The following is a 12455-nucleotide window of genomic DNA, read 5'->3' on the forward strand; positions in this document are numbered from 1 at the left end:
GCCTGTGTATTGTGACTTAATACAAACCACATTTCCACCACCACTGCCCTCTCCCACCCTGTCTCACAGGAGGAGACAGGAAGCAGAAAGATCCACTCTCTAAAGAGAACCAACAAAACTAACAATAACAACATTTACTGAGCCTTTACTATGTATCACATCCCGGCATAAACACTTAAAATGCCATATTTCATTGAATCCTGGCAATAGCTTATGAGACAGTATTATCCAAAAACCCTGTTTTACCCGCAAATACCTGAGACTTCCTAACTGGTCTCCTGAATGTTCCTTGGTTCCCTTCCAATCCATTGTTCTTTGCTGCCAAAGCAACCTTTTCAAACTACAAGTGTGATCATCTCACCTCTCAGTTTAGAGCACCACATATTGCTCTTAAGACCCACATTCTTGCATGGTCTACCCCACTTGGCTCTCCAATCTGTACTTCAGCCTCATGAGGCTTCTTCCAGTTCCTTGGAGGAGCCGTTCTTGCCAAATGGCCTACCTTGAATATCCTGTTCTCTCTGCATGGAATGTCCCTTCTACCTTGTTCACTAAACAGACCTCAGCTCCATTATAATTTATTAGGAAAGCCTTCTCTGACCTCCCAGAATGGGTGAATTTTCCCTAAATATATGCTCTGCAACTCTTCTGGACTTTTCACCATTTTTTTGGTGGTAATGGTGAGGGTGTTATCAGTTGATTAATATTTATCTCCTTCACTAACTGTAGCTCTAAGAAGGCATCTGAGTCTTATTTTTTGCTTACCATTAAATCCTTAGCACAGCACATACAAGGTGGTCAATAAATTCTAGTGTAAGGATGACAAGAAGTTAAGGTCTTGCCCAAGGAAGGCAAGTGGTACAGCTGGAATTTTAAAACCAGACTATCTGCCCCCAGAACCGGTGCTGGACTTCCCAGACCTGGAAGGACTGGGTTTCACCTCATGAACCTGCTCCTTGCCCTCCATTCCTGTCTTCAAGGCTTGCCCTAGATTCACAGCTCACAGACTGCTTGTGGGAAAATAAATCCAGAAGGCTGCTCACCTGGCTTCAAGAAAGCCCCCACCCAGCCCCATTCATGGAGGGCAGGATCTCTTAGAGGGGTCAAGAAGGAGGTGGGATTGCAGCTCACCTTCCAGTCCCTTGGCACGCTTCCAGCAGTGAACAGCAGTGGCTGCCCTGGCCCCTTCTGTCCTCTTGCCTGGATTCCTGCCTGGTCACTCCTCCAGGCATGAATCGCCCAGGGAACAGTGAAAGACAGCCTTGCCTTGTTTCTGTAGGACGGGTACCTCTGAGCTTGGAGGCTCCAGCAGCCAGAGCCCCTGGGGCTTACGCTGGGACAGCACTTTCCTCTGGGAGGAAGCCAGGCAGGCAGATTCCAGTTCCCCACTCCTCAGACAATTCAGCTCAGGCTCGCAGCCTTTTTTGCTGAGGATGACCCAATGGAAGAAAGGGGCTCTTTTTATAACAAGATTCCCCTCCCTCCGGGAACACCAGAACGCTGAATGTCTCTGATTGAACTGAATTCATCCGTATCAAGTGTGGCTGAAAAGTGAACAGGGCTTTGGCTGGAGCTATCTTTCTGTGGATGCAGGGCTCTTCGCTGTAGTGGGATTTGTGTTCTGCAGTTGGCTCTGCAGCCAAATGACAATTGGTTCCCTTATCTCTTAGAGATCTTTGTCAGCCAGACTGATGCCATCACTGCTCTCAAGCGGGGGCCAGTGTGGTGAGAGTAGCCTGCACATACACTGTGAGTTTTTGCAAACTCCAGCCTGGCCGCTCCGTTTAAGGAGCGTCACCTCTGCTCAGTTTATCCAGTTTGCCCAAATAACATGAGAAAGTCACTTCCTGCCTCTAAGCCTCAGCTGCCATATCTATAAAATGGATGCAGGGAGATTGCATATAAAATTGGGCTTTGTGAACTCTGGAGGGCTTTGCCATCGGAAAAGATCATTATTAATTCTCCATATAGCCAACCTTCCCTGCCCTATTGACCTATCTTGGAAGAAGCATAATATAGTTGTTAAAAGCACAGGCTTTGGAGTTTGACACATTAGGCCTGAGTCCCTGCGCTGCCACTTACCAGCTATGTGACTAGGAAGTTTCCTTTGCTACTGTGTTTTCGTTCCTCATCTAGGAAATGATGCCAGTAACATATGTACCTCTCAGGGTTGCTGTGAGGATTAAATAAAATGATACACGTAACACACGGCACAAGGTAGCTACCCTCTTCTCGCTTGAGACAGACTCGGGAGAACCTGTAGGTTGCTGAGTCTCAGAGCGGGCCCTGGCCTATGCCTGCTCCAAGCCTTTCTACAAAATTCCAGGCAATGCGAGTCAGACCTGAGCATCTTACCCCATCTCTGGAGCCAAGGCCTCCCGAGGCAGGGGCTGGCCAGCTCTCCTCCTGTCCCTGGTGCCTCTGGATTCTGAATGTACCATGTCATGTGGTTTCTATACTGAAGTTCTCTACATCCTTGGCTGTTATAGATGATCAGTCCTTGAAAATTGTTCTAGACAAGCTGATGCTGTTACAATCAGAATTTTATTTGTGTTGTTCTTATGATAAGTGACAGAAGCCCTGTTGCAAATGTCTTAAGCAGAAGTGTAAACTTTTTGGTCCTCTTATTTAAAAGTGCTCGGACTTCAGGCATGGCTGGATCCAAGGGCTCAAATGACATTATCACTGTAGGCACTGAGGTGATGCCGCTGTAGGCAGGCTCTTCCCGTCTCTTGGCTGTCAGCAGCTCCCAGCTTACAATCTCTTCTCCCAGGACTCCACCTTTCGGTCTTCAGCTAACAGGGAGACCTTTGAGAATGGGATATAGGATGAGTGCTGGGGCCAGGAGGCCAGGTGATTAGATGAGAAGAGCAGAGGGGAAGAGAGATGGCCAAGGAGTTTTTAATCCCCCTCCTCTCCTTTCCACCCACACATATTTTGTTCTGACTTTGCCCTTGGGCACCCTTGGAAGTAATGGCCCTGCCCCGATCCCCCTTTGCTCACCACCCCCATCCTTATAGCTGCAGAGTCTGCTTTCTCCTCTGGTGCCCTCCGTACCACGCCATCTCCCTCTGTCAGGAGGATTGTTCAAACAGCTGTCCCCTGCAGGTACCATATGTGTGCCGGGGTCTCTGGCTACACAGAGCCCATGACTTGGCACCCAGCCCTGAAGATTGTGTCTACTTTGGCAGGTCAAAGCAAAGACGAGATATTTCTATCTTCTTCCTTCGGAGTGATTCCCAGCGTCACCGAAGTCTCATAAAACAGGGCTGATGGCAGCCCTGCTGGTGTTTTCCAAAGTTGGCTGGGTCTTTTGGATTCATTCCTGTTAGCAATGATTTTGTTTCATTTCTTGGGATAAGGACAGGCTGTGACCTCAAATCAGAGAGCAAAGAGGAGAGAAAGAGGTGGGGGGAAATCATGGTATCTGAAGCAAGAGTACCTGGGGGAGAGAGGGGAGTCTAGGCTTGGCTTTGAATCTGGCTCTGCCCCTTGGTTGCTGTGGGACCTTGGCCAAATTACTGCAGCTCTCAGAGCCTCAGTTTACCCGCCTGGCAGGGCTCTGTGTGGTTTAAATAAAATGACGTAAAGCACAGTTCCTGGCACAAAGTGAGCCCTCAATAAATACGTGTCCTCTTCCCATCTCATTCCCCTCTCCAAGATAGCAGAGAACCTGGAGAAAGACCAGCCTTCCAGAGGCCAGGGGAGAGCTCTGCAGTCTGGAAACAGATCTCTGAAGATGGCAAGCCTCTCAGAACGCACTAGGCCTGAACATCCCGCTCCCAGCCAAAGGCAAGAAAGCTGCAGGGCAGCTCGCGCTGGTTACCTCTGTCTGCCTCCGGCACCCGGAGGGCTCCACCGCCTTTCCCCGCGGTGACTAAGCATGCCGCTTGGGTGTGACAGCGCGAGGTCAGCGGCCCCTGCTGGGCAAGCCTTTGGCCAAATGGGGCAAATAGCCACCTAGAGGCGAAGCGCCCTGTGAAACATGTGTGGGCACTTGGGTGTGCAGACGTCTATACACCACACACACTCACACCACATTCTCTCTGACCTATTTTCACACAGCTCTGCACTGCCCAGAGAGAAAAGTCATTTGTGATTATTTGCAAATTTTTATTTGGAAACAATTTCAAACTTACAAAAAGTTGCAAAGCCAAAAACAATCCAAAGAACAGCTGTCTACCCTTCAACCGGATTATTAACGTTTTACTCCCTCTGCTGTGTCATCTGCTTTTCCCCAACACAAACACATACACACACATTTTTTTCTGAACCATCTGAGGATGAGCTCCCTATATTGTGACGCTTTACCACTAATACTTCATTGTGTATTTTCTAAGAACAGGGAGCTTTCTCTTATGTAACCAGTGTATAGATAAAAACTCCATAAATTTACATTGATAAAAAACTTTAAACTACTGTTCATGTTTCAGTTTTGTCAGTTGACCCAATAATGTCCTTTGTGACGTATTCCTCCAACATAGGACCCAGGCTAGGGTCAGGTATTGCGTTTGGTTGTTGTGTTTCTTTAGCCTCCTTTCATCTGGAACATTTCCCCAGCTTTGTCTTTCATGACATCGATATTTTTGAAGAATATAGCCTTCCATATTTTAGAAAAAACTGTTTTATTGAGGTATAATTCGCATACCATACAATTCACCCACTTAAAAGTGCACAATTCGAAGATTTTTAATGTATTCACAGAACTGTGGAAACATCACTATGTCAAATTTTAGAACATTTTCATCCCTCCAAAAGACACTTTGTATCCTTTAGAAGTCATTGCCCGTTTCCTCCCAAATTCTCCCACCCCAGGCAGCCTGTACTCTAGGTTCTGTCTCTATGGATTGGCCCATTCCGACCCTTTCAGATAACCAGGATCATACAACATATGATCTTCTACGACTGGCTTTTTTCACTTAGCATGAGGTTTTCAAGGTTCATGTGTGCTGTAGACTTCATTTCTCCTCATGGCCAAATCATATTCCATTATTTGGAATAATAGTATTTCCAAAATTATCACATTTTGTTCACCCATTCATCCATTGATAGACTTTTGAGTATTTTAACTTTTGGCTATCATGATTACTGCTGCTCTGAGCTTTCGTTTAACAAATTTTTTGTGAGGACATATGTTTTCATTTCTCTTGGAGTAGAACTGCTGGGTCATATGGTAACTCTGTGTTTAACCTTTTGAGGAATGAACAGACTTCCAAAGTGGCTGCACCATTTTACATCCCTACCGGCCGTGTGTGAGGGGTCCAGTGTCTCCACATCCTGGCCAGCTGGCTACCTGACTCTTCAACCACAGCTCTCTCAGTGGGGGTGAAATGGCGTCTCATTGTGGTTCTGATTTGCATTTCCCTGATGGCTGATGACTGTGAGCATCTTGTCTTATGCTTCTTGGCCATTTGCTTATCTTCTTTAGAAAAATATCTGTTCATATCCTTTAGCTCACTTTTAAGTTATTCGTCTTTTTATTATTGAGCTGCAAGAGTTCTTTAAATATTCTAGCTACAAGTCTCTTGTAAGATAAACGATTTGCAAATTTTTTTCCCATTCTATGGGTTGCCTTTTCACTTTCCTGATTGTGATCTTTGAAAAGTTTTAAATTCTGTTGGTGTGCCAGTTATTTTTCAACTCCCCTCCCTTTTAAAAAGTAAAATATTCCTCACTTTGTTCGTATCTGAAGTTTCCTTATATTGAGATTGAGGCTTTGCCTTCTTGGCCTGAGTACCATATAGTTGATGTTATGTTCTTTCAGGGTATTTAGAGCCATGGGCTGTCCTTATGTCCTTTCCTGGAGATGATAATTCTGATAATCTGATCAAGGTATTGGCTGCTTTCTCTTCTGTATAATTACTAGATTTTTTTCTCCCCCATTCATGATTTTTGAAAAGATGAAATTCTCTCTTTTCTAGGCTATCTATACTCTATCAGCACATTTGAGTTCAGTGCTCTTCGAGGCACATGCTACATGGTGGGCCGACTCTGTGTCCTCATGTCTCATCAGGGACTTGGTCCCACTGACCATGAGGGCTTACGCAGTTTCCTCACTGTTTCCTTTTGGGCCCCAAGTTCACATCCTGGCTAAGCGAGTCTCTTTGTAGGCTTTTTTTGCCTGCAACCCTGAGTATTGCCTCTCTGGAGTCAGAAGATGGACCTCGCCATGTCGGAAACATCAAACTTGAGATAAACATTTCTGGGGAATGTGTTATTCTGGAGTCAGCAAGATGTGCTGATGTCCTCACACATCAGGGGCTGAAGGTTGGAAATAAGGAAAGATGAAGGATTGACAGGCCTCTGTGTGTGCGTGTGTGCGTGTGTGCACTACTCCTGAACTGAAACAGGCTTAAGAGATTGGAAAAGTGCATTTCACTTTCCCTTCTCAGGAACATAAGGGTTTTCAGAGGTCTTGTGTGAGAACCCAAATCAGGTATTATGACCTTTCTTTTCTGCTTCAAGCTCTACTTGCTCTGCTCCTAGAACACATCTCACCAGAAAGCCCGTGACTAAAGGACTTTCTGTGTCAGTGAAATGCGAGACACCAGCAGAGTATGAACTCATTTAAAAATATATCTTGAATTTAGGCTGACCCCTGGGGTGGCTGCAAGGCCCAGGACAACCTCAGTCAGGTGACCAACAGCAGACATCCCCACCCATCATGTCTCCTGAGGTGGGTGAGGCCCCTGGCCAGAGATTTGCTTGCGGACTCGACGTAAGTCTCTTTCTGCTGGCACTGACATGGCCAGAGCTCTAGGGCCCCGGCTCCCTCTGTGCACCCACTGAGCTGAGTGTCTCCTGGCTCTGGGAGGCACTCAGAGCTCCGACTGTCATGTCCATCCTCTCTCCTGTCAGTGTTTCTTGCCTTATCTTCTGAATATTAAAATAAACCCAGGAGATGTAAAAAAAAATGTATCTTGGATTTAACTTCTCAAGTCTGATGAAGTGGAAGAGAATAATGGTGATGATAATAGTTAACATTTATTGAGCGCTTACTGCATGCCAGACAGTGTTCCAAGAGTTTTCTATGAGAAACTCATTTAATCCTCACAACAACCCTATCCAGTTTATGTACCATATGAGGAAACTGAGGCACAGAGAGGTAAAGTGACTTGTGCAAGGTCACACAACTATGACGTGGCAGAGCTGGGATACAAATCCAGGTACCACAGAGGACATAAGGGGGGGTCTTGGAGAAGATGAGCATTATGAAACATACTCGTAGAGAAATCTTTCACTAAGACAAACAGAGAGAAGGTACATTAGGAATTTTGGCAGGTGGATATTGGATGACTGATGCTGCTTGAGTCGCCCCAGCTCCTCGTTGGAAAACCTGAGTGAGGGTTTACCAAGCCTCTGATACTTGCACCCACATCACCTCAAACTCCAGCTTTGGTACCTGTGTGGCTGCCGAAGGCTGCCTTCCTCAAGCCAAGTCACCTGGTCCTAACATCAGGGTTCCGGGCACATGTTCTTGCTTTATCACTGTTACCGTCTTGCTGCGTCATCCCGGCTGATATGATGGACAGGTGCCGTGCACACGCATTGGCAGTGTGTGCCGATGACCGGTGTGTGGTCACACAGCGAGCTGGCCACAGGCTGCAGAGGGCTGAGCACAGCAGGCCTGGCCAGAGCTCACCACAAACGCACACTCCAACTGCCATGCTGCCCCGCTGGCTGTGGTCACATCAGTCACACACTGCGGGGCTCTGTCCTGCCTGTGGCACAGGTCAGTTGCATTTCCTGCTCAATTTTCCTGCTTCATTTTTCTTCAACCACCAGGTGTGTATAATAAGGCAAAGCCAGCACCAAAGCTCAGATTTGAGGTAGGTTTGTGTGTCTGCTTTTTGCACTGTGTAGGGAAAAGGCAGAAAACTCCAAACTGCCTCCAAGTTATCCTTCAGTCGTAGAATAAACTGTAGGATCAGAGGATGGTCCGAGTCGGGGGTGTGGTAGCTCGTGGAGCTACACGTGCTGAAACATTTCACAAGATTACAGTTTGGGGACTCTCCCCTCATTCTTTCAACTCCTTTCCCCTCCTGTCTCAGCAATATAGAGCCAACCTAACAGGATGCCTAGACCATTACAATTACAATGAATGAATGAATGTACACGGTGTGTGGGGGGGATGTGTGGGTGTGTTTGGACATGATTCAGAGAACCGTTGATAATTTGAAAAGACCCAAATCAAGGACTTCCTGCCTGGTCATTAGTCATTAGGCCAGGCAGAGAGAAGGAAAAGATCTAAACATCCATTCTGAGGGCTGTCCTAAACAACATGCAATCAGTGTGTTGTCAAACCACAGCCCTGGTCCACCAATCTCACTGGTAACATTTCGCCTTGAATTGTGGCCATTTAAGCTCCAAAGCCGGGGGTGGGGGTGGGGGGGGTGGGGGGGGGTGGGGGGGGGTGGGGGGTGGGGGGGTGGGGTGGGGGGGTGGGGGGGAATATGTGACAGAGACACACGTCTATTTCATTTTACAACCACTAGGTGGCGCCTGTTCCAAGAACCGCAAAATGGCTTGTTCACAGCTTGGACCTCTGGTCAGCCTCGGGTGAGATGAAATGTCAAGTGCTAGCTGGGTGGGTAGAGGAGCTGGCCAAGGCCAGTGCTGCCAGGGTAGGTTTGAGGAGCCAGTGCCCCGGGAGAGGCCTGGATTCATGACTGTAACGATGAGCTCACCCTACCTAAAATAGCAACTCCCTCTCACCACTTCCTACTCATCCTCTATCATTTTGCCCTTTACTTTCTCTAAACAGGTATCACACTTGACTTTACAATTTCTGTTTATTTGTGGTTTTTTTTCCTGTCTCCCTCCATAAGAATCTATGCTCCACAAGAGCAAAGACTTTATTTTGCCCACTACAGCACCACTCACTCCTACAGTACCTAGCGCTTAGTAAGCCCTCAAGAAATATGTTGGATAAATGAATGAGTGAGCGAACACATAACAAAGAACTATTAGTAACCAAGATCTGTGGTTGCATTCCCCTAATGAGATACTCTGAAAACCCCGTAATGCTACGTTATTGTCATTGTTTGCAGTAGGTGAATTTGTGTCCCTTTCACTCAGCTAACACAACCTGCCTGAGAATTAGAGTGGTTTCATTTTCTGAATCTATTTGGATTCCGCTATGTTCTCTGGAAAGTGATCCCTGCTGAGTAGTTAGGTTTTTGTGGCTGTCTATCACAGGAGCAGCCTTGCTGGGCCATCAGACCCCTGAGGGTGGTCTCCTGCAGGCTGGTCAGGGTGGCCTGGAGAGAGAAGGAAGCAGGGAACCACAAATACTCAGGAAACTCAAGCTGGGTTCACAGTGCCCTGGAGTAGAAGATGCCACAGAAAGGACGCCTCACCAAGGCTTCTGATTGCCTATGGATGGGCCCCCAGTGGCTACGTCTAGGACCTGGATTCAGAGGATGGCTTGCCTAGCAAGAAGGCCATAGATAACAAGCCTCCCTGAACCTGGTGAGGAACCGCTTTACTCTTCATCTAATCCATTGGCCTCCCAAATACTGGCTAAGAGTTATGTGGACTTGGGTACGGCTCTCAGGACCCATGCTGCTGTGAGAAAGGAAGCAGAGATGCTCACAGCCCTAGTAAGAGGCATCCCTTCTAGACTGAGGAGAGGATCGAGGCTGGGCTTGGTGTGGGTGCCTGGGTTTCCCAGCGCGCAGGCCCCCCCAGCTGTCTAGCCTGCAGCAGGCAACACCCCTGGTGATGTCCCCATAAAGATCTGCCCGAGGGCAAGTGAGTCCTTGCTTTGTGCTGTTGCAGACACGATCTTTCCCAAATTACCACATGACAATTTTGAAGTCACCTGCAAACCTAAATCCAGCAAATGCCTACAGACAACACACTTAACAGCTCAGAGAATGATTCAGAGGAAGCAATTTTCCACAGTGAAGATAATCATCTGGTAGTGTGAAAAGGCAAACACTCTTTTATTAGCATTGGAAACTCAAGGGAAACGTTGCTAAATCCATAAACGCAGCACTTGAGTAAACGGCTCGAGAACAATCTCCACAGCTGGAGAGCAGGACTTGTACCGACTCCAGTTCCGCTCAGAGTCCTCCCACGGAACAAGCTCCCTTGGCGGGCAGGGGAAACTCAGCTCCGACCTCTTCCTGTTGACTTAACAATCCGCTCCTCGCGGGCTGGGCCCGTGCCGCACAGGGAATCCCAGGATCCAGAGCTCCCTGGGCGCTTTATGTGCCTACTGTGCCCGGGGGACCTCAGCTTTATGTCTCATGATTTTATTCTGTGACATTAAAATTCATATTCTAGCGCTGACCTCTTCTGGGACTTCATAAAATCAACTGCCTACCTGAACTCAGAGTTCGGATTCCCAAGCAGGTACCTCATACTTGAAACGGCCCGTCTCCTCCAGTGACCAGTTGGTCAGGCAACTAGGAGGCCTCCTCGGTGGCTGCTTTTCCTTCCCCTCCATCCAGTCCTCATGCAAGTGCTGGACTCTGCCCTAAAACAGGTCCAGAAACTTTCTGTTCTCTCGTCTCCACTCCACAACCTTAACCCAGACCACCTCATCTCCCACCTGGATGGCTGCTGGGTTGGTTGCCATAGTTAGCTAATGGCTCTCTGCCTCCATGCCTTTTTCTAAAATCTATTCATACAGTGACCAGAACTATCTCTTAAAAGCATAAATCAGACCATCCCACTCCTCTGCCTCAACCCTTCTGAAAGCTTTACAACATACTTACAATGAAACCCGAACCTCTCGTTCTCCATTCCAAAGCCTGATGTGCTCTGGCCCCTGTCCAGCCCCCTGGCCTGTCTTGTCCCACTGCCTTCTCACTGCACGGTGACCACACACACGCTGGCTCCTGCCTGCCAGCCTTTGCACTTGGCCTCCCTCTCCCTGGAGTGCTCTTTCTCTGCCTGTCCCAAGACTGGTTCCTTCTGGCCGTTTTCAGGTAGAAACGTCATTTCCCCAGAGCAGCCCTCCACAGCCTGTGATTCTAAAGCAGCAACGCAGTCATCTGTCACATCAGCCTACCGCATAACACGCTGCTAGCTGATACTTTCCGTGGTGATTGGTTTGTTCGTTGGCCATCTCCTCCCTCTAAAATGTAAGTGCCATGAGAGCAAGGGCCCTCTCTTGTCACCGTGCATCCCTGGGGCCTAGAACAGTGCCTGGCACAGAGCAGACGTTCAATACATCTTTACCGATTTAGTAGTAGCGACAGTAGCCGCAGGCAGCCAGTCCTTCACGGCATCTGCTAGGGCGGTTGGCGGGGATAGAGAGGGGGCTTAGGGAGGGCCGCAGCTGCGCAGGCTTGTACCAGGAGCACAGCTCCGGTGTGCGGGAGACCAGGTTTATGCGGCCTCCGTCCAGCCCCCAAGGCATTGCCATTCCTGGCCTTCCTGTGACACCAGCAATACAGACCCACACAACCACGAACACAAAGTTACCAATGTGCTTGGACAGGATGGCCCAGTTCTGCTCTCCCCACCCCCACATCCGGCAGGTCATTGACTCGGGTCATAGTACATTTGAATTTTCATTTTATGATTAGACTCAGAAATGTAGGCAAAGTTCTGATAGGACAAATTCCACAAGCTTATTTTGATGATTTTTAAAAATGAAGATGTTTCCATTTTTGAAAAGAAATTTGGAAATGGGTATTTAGGACCCATCCAAATAAAGAAGAAAAGTTTGATTCAGGATTTTTTTTTTTTTAAATCAATGTTGCGGATAGGTTAAAAAAAAACAACTGAAGTGAAAAGTGGGCTCAACAATAATGAAACAGCCTTTGTTTTCCTTAGAAACACTGGTTATAACCATTTTTGAGGCCTTTGTGTAGAGGGTTGTGCGTACAGAGTTAGTCTGCTACTGAAGTAACACAACACTGTAGTTGTGTGTCGTCAGTCCATCCAGGGAAATGGCAGCTTGTTGGAGAGGATTCTTTTTTTATTCACTGTAATGAGATTTTCGCCTGTGGATTTAGATCTGTAAAACTTAACTAATATTAAAAATTCCAGATTCTGTGGGGGAAAATGATTGTGAAGCCCCACCGTGCTGACCAAAGGTGACTCTGCAGGACCTGGAGGGCGGGATTTGCGTAGCTGCCCCTGGCCGTGGTGTGAAGATTAAGAGAACGAGCCCACCGCTGTGGTGCTGCTCGAGCTGAGCCAGCGTCTGACCTTGGACAGTGGGCAAGGCAGCAACATGGCGGCCTGGCCCGCGCCGGCTCCCACCTGGCCCCCGCACGCCCGTGGAGGCAAGCCCCCTGGACTCGGGGTCTGTGAGTCAGTCCTTTTCCTCCAGGTAGATGCTTCTCATCCCCCGCGGAGACCATGCCTGCCCTGAACTCTCCAGGCGCTACGCGGTGCCCAGCAGGCGTCAGAAGGACGGCCGAAGGCGCTAAAGCCAACACTGCATTTGCCGCCCCGTGGAAGCCGGCCCCGAGCTTCATGATTATGTCTGCGGA

This window comes from Ursus arctos, unplaced genomic scaffold (assembly GCF_023065955.2).
Source record: "Ursus arctos isolate Adak ecotype North America unplaced genomic scaffold, UrsArc2.0 scaffold_22, whole genome shotgun sequence".
Classification (NCBI taxonomy): Eukaryota; Metazoa; Chordata; class Mammalia; order Carnivora; family Ursidae; genus Ursus; species Ursus arctos.